The following is a 5,122-nucleotide window of genomic DNA, read 5'->3' on the forward strand; positions in this document are numbered from 1 at the left end:
TGTATGTTTTGGCATATCTAAAATTACAGTATAAACTTAATAGGTTTCGAGAACCTCAATGTAGGATTCAATCACACCAAGAACCACAGGATCTGGGGTGTCTAGGTGGTGCAGTGAATAGAGCATTGGCCCTGGAATCAGGAGGACCTCAGTTCAAATTCCATCTCAGATACTTATCACTTACTAGCCATGAGACCTTGGGCTAGTCACTTAACCCCAATTGCCCTGCCCTCCTCCCTTCAAAAAATAAAACAAAATAAAACACTGGCCACAGACTTTATTCATCTATTTGATACATTTATTTAATCTGGTAATATCAGGAACAATAATGATATCAGTTCACCTTCTAATAGGACTTCAAGGTTTACATAATACTTTCCAAACAACACTTTGTGAGGTGTAGTAAAAATATTATCTTTATAAATGAGGAAACTGAGGTTCAAAGAAGTTTGCTGACTTGCCCACACAAACACAGTTAGGAAGTGGAATTGTCTAAAATTTTACTACAGGTTAAATGAAAATCAATAAATTATATACACTTTTTCTAAGGATATTTTAAGACTAAAATTTTGCATTTAATGATATTCATGCTCTCCAGACAGTATATAATTATTGATGGGCAAGTCTAAAACTGTTCAGTAGCTTAGTTTGAATAAATGCTTGAATATTTATTTTAATTTTATGCAATGATTTTGAAGCTCCTGTATTTTTATAATATCAAGCATGTAACCTTATGGTAACAAACTTTTGTCTTATTACCAGTAGTCCTCTGATTATAGCATTCCTAAAATGGGTTAGTGCATTTATATCTTCATTTGGAAGAAGGATGTGAAAAGCCCAAGAATTGAAAATAAGAAAAAAAATGGGAGGGGAAGAGTCTTATTGAAACTTACAGGCTCCTAATAATAAAATAAAAATAATTCAGGTTTTTATGTCATTTCACCATTTGTGTATTTTTTTTTAATTTTGCAGACCAGAAATTCTTTCCATCAATGCAGATTTCATTAGTAATTTAAAAATTTAGAGTTTCCTAGGACACAAAGAGGTCAAAGATTTGCCCTTAGTCACCCAGCAGTATGTATCAGAAATGAGATTTGAGCTTCTTAAAGCATATGTGCTTTTCAATGTATATTCATGCCAGTGCAAGTATGAAAGACCTTTATTCAGTTCAGAGTTATTCAGATCTTTTAAAAGCTCGTTGAGTGAAAGCCAAAAATATTGTGAAAGATAAAAAGGGTTTATGTTCCTTAAAAAAAAACTTTTCTCTGGAAATCATATATAGTATCTGAGAAGGGACATTTTCTCAAGACTCAAGAACTGAGAAACACAGGGTTGAGTGTTAAGTTCATGTGTTATTAGAATTTTTTGGCACTCTAGTAAGAAAAGGAGAAAAAAATGTTGTGATTTCATATTCCTTGTCCAGGATAGTAATTTCATCTACTAGAACAAATCTATCTTTCTTCTTAATTTGTGCTAAGTCATAAAAGGAAGATCCTCTTTTTTTTTAAGTATTCTGAGTTACCAAGGTGGCATGACTATCATACTTAGTATTTTCTTTCCCTTCTGGTTCCTTGTCACTATCAATCTCAATTGGAATCACAATGGAAGATTTAAAGAATTAGCTTCAGGATTTCTATGTGTTTTTTTTTTTCTTTTTATGATATCTGGTTGTTTTCGTAGTTTTGACTTAAAAAAAACTATCTCTACATTAGGCTTCAGTATGACTTTTTCTTCCTCTTGTATCTATCCTTGCTGGATCTATCTGAAAAACTGTCACCTTCATTTTTTGTAGCTTTCACCCAACTTGGAGGATTTTTCAAACATTTTCACTTTCCCTTGGAAGAATCTTCGTAAGATCATTCAATCTTTTTATGGGTACCTTCCAAGCGCTGAATTTTGTAGTTTTGCTCCTCTTCAAGCTTTTCAAATTTCACTTGGTCAGATCCTAGAGATACATCCCGTGATTTCTTACTGTACTGAGTCTTTGACCTGTATTTTTCATTATAGTAATGCCGCTTTTCATTGTAATTATTTTCCTTCCAAGTTTTTGTCCATTAAAAAAAAATCTGAATTCCAAATCCTGGACTAGAATAGTGTCTAGGATAGAATAGTTTAGGATAGTGAGTTTTGGATAGAATTCTTATATAATGACTCATAGTCATCCCTATTTTATATAGCAAGTATGCTCTCATTGGTATCTCCTTTTGTAATTATTTCCTCATATAATTCTCTCTTCCTGCTTCTTGATCTTCTTTTACCATGACCACTAACACCAGGTTCTTGATCTGCTTCTCTCTAGAAACCATGTTTTCACTGCTTAAAGATACTCCTTGGCATTTCCAGAATTATCTCTAGTTCTTGCTGTCTTCTTGTCTTTTTCTATCTTTAAGTTGACTACTAGCTCTGCTTCTTGATTACCTTCTTTTTGTCTATCTCTTTCCATGATATTTACTATAGCTCTTTCATTCATGTCCATCTCTGCTGTAAGGATTTGAATCTGAACTTCTTGATTGCCCCTCCTTTTGGACATTCTAAGCATACATGGTGAATATATTCTTTGTAATGTGACTAATGAGCTCAAGTCCCAGAGAGATGATAAAACTGATTTCTTTTTTTTTTATCTAAATATCCTAGCAGATGGTGAGGTATCAGAATTATGATGATTTTTATTTGCCCATCTATTGAAACAAATGAAAGTGGAAATGAGCATCTACTGAAATTATTATCACTGGATCTGGCATCTAGTTTATTCACAGATTAATTTTTCTCAGATTGAATCTTCTGAGTCAGAGGACAATCCAGCAAGTTTTGGGGTTTTCTCAGCTAATGTTTTAACATATCTAACATTGACACAATTATCTGATGAAGAGTCAGCATCATTGTATTAGTTCTGATTGGTGTCTGCTCCCATTGGAATCTTGGGTCTACTTCTTACAGGTTCTTCATCTGAACTGCCAGGCATATTTAAAGGGGAAGATAGAGCTGCATAAACCTGCTCTGAGACTGAATATGGTGGTTTGGGAGTTTCATAATGCCATGAAGCTTGACTAGTAGTCAATGAATTAGCATCTAGTTCATGATTATTTGCCTCAGTCAAAATTAGCATGTTAATAAAAAACCTCCACCCTAAAAGGAGACTAAGGAAAACTGATAAATGTACGTAAAAATAGTCCAACTAAGTAAAAAAAATATTATAAGTCATCAACAAAAGATTTATTCTTTTCATCATAGCAAGTAACATTATTCATGATGATGTGCTGAACAATATTGACCGAAGATGTATGTTTTGTCATTAACCATGGAACTAAACTATAAAGACAGGTAGGATATCTAGATAGCAGCTAAAATATCTCTATAGTGACCACCATCTTAGATATGTCTAACAGGAACACCAAAACAACGTAATGTTCTTCTGAAATTAACAGTATTTGATTCTTGAATTCTCTTTAAGCATCATCCTTTTTGTCTCAAGATATGAATAATTCTAAGATGTCTCTGTCCTATTTCTGGACTACATAATCCTTCAAATGGTATTCCGATATTGAGAGGTGTTTTAGTCCTTCCAAAGAGAAGTGTGCCTTTGGAAATAAGTGCAAGCACTTCTTTCCTTTCTCCCGATAGTTGCCTGGTAGCAAAATTTTCACCTATAGGTTCTAGTGAAAGAGCCTTGAACATATTTCTTGATCATGTTCCTATATAAGGCCTGATGAAGTAGTTCTCAAAGTTATTTTGTGCGCTCATTGAATATAAGGCAGACTGATACTGCTTTTTTCATAGTGGAATTCATGTTATCATTCCTATACACAGCAGATGACCAAGTAATGACCAAGACATGCCACATTGTGAAATTTGTGTAAATGCATATAAGGATGCTTGGAATCAGGGGATACGTCAACTGGAACTGCCCAGTGCAATTTGTTGTTACCAGCTTAGGTAAAAAGTTGTTGTCTACTGTGAATTCTTCAAAAGTTGATGCCATTACTTCTGAGGATTCTGGAGCTGCCCCAGCAAGGAAGGATGATCCGGTCACTGACAGCTATGAACCAGCTCTTCCCTCTTCACCTCTAGTGAGCATCTGCCCCCTTTCCAATTCCAGCAAAGGAAGAGCCACTGGCTATGACCTTTGTGACACAAGGCACCACACTGGTCACCTATCCGGTATTATAGGAAGTGTATTGGCTGCTTCCCCAGGGGCTTATCACCAGACTACATGTATAGGCCAGCCTTACCTGCCAATCTCTCCATGAAGGTTCAAGGAATGATGTTATGAAGGCCCCTCCTGGGGAGGAGGTGGCCCAAACAGAAGAGAAGCAGAATAACTGGTTTGGGGTTGCTGAGGGTTGGGTTTTGTGAGACCTCCCTCTTCCCCGTGTAATCTAGGTTGCCTTCTTCTAGGGTGGGTGTTAATATCACATGAGATAACATTTGTAAAGTAACTTAGCAGAGTACCCTGGCATATAGAAGGCACATAATAAATGGTTATTTTCTTCGTTTACTTCTTTACCCCTCAGTTTCTTTATCCTCAAGAAGTAACCAGTATTCCAGCAAGGGGAAACACCAGCTGTAGTCCCATCCACCAAACGCTGTCTTCCTAAAAATTTAATTTTTTTTCTTCATTTTCTCCATGGGAGATCCAGCTAAAGAGGAAATTTATCTTTGTGAGGCCATATATGCCAAATGGCCATTTTTATCCACCTAAAAATAGACAAAATAGCAGTTCTTATTTGGAACTTGCAATTTATAGCTTTATGAAAGCAAATCCAGTGCCCTTCCAGCACCTTTTGGGAAGTGTGCAAATTAGAATTTGGATTTGCCTCATCAGACAAAGAAGGAAGAGAAAAAGAAATCAAGGAAGGAAGGTTTGTTTACATTTTTAGAAAAGAAAAGGAGTTCCATGTTTGGGAGAAAGTGAGTACTATGAACATTGTGCTGGTGGGAGTTGCAAATAAAAGCTGTTCCTGCCTTCCCTACTACACCTACCTTGGATCATGGTTTTGTGTCACCATTATTTCTTAACTATTTATTTTAGGGGAGGACACAATTCTGCATAAGGCCTTCTGGAACGGCAGGAACAGCTGGTATTTTCTATTCTTGAAAGAAGTGCCAGTGATAGAAATACATG

At 35.7% G+C, this 5,122-nt stretch overlaps 1 pseudogene; it reads right to left on the reverse strand.

Moving 5' to 3' along the window:
- Positions 1-1,345: 1,345 nt before the first annotated feature.
- LOC138159178 (E3 ubiquitin-protein ligase Topors-like) lies at positions 1,346-3,979 on the reverse strand (annotated as a pseudogene).
- Positions 3,980-5,122: the final 1,143 nt, after the last annotated feature.

The sequence above is a fragment of the Petaurus breviceps genome, unplaced genomic scaffold (assembly GCF_028583685.1).
Source record: "Petaurus breviceps papuanus isolate PSGF00001 unplaced genomic scaffold, PetGlider_PUasm1.0 175, whole genome shotgun sequence".
Taxonomy (NCBI): domain Eukaryota; kingdom Metazoa; phylum Chordata; class Mammalia; order Diprotodontia; family Petauridae; genus Petaurus; species Petaurus breviceps.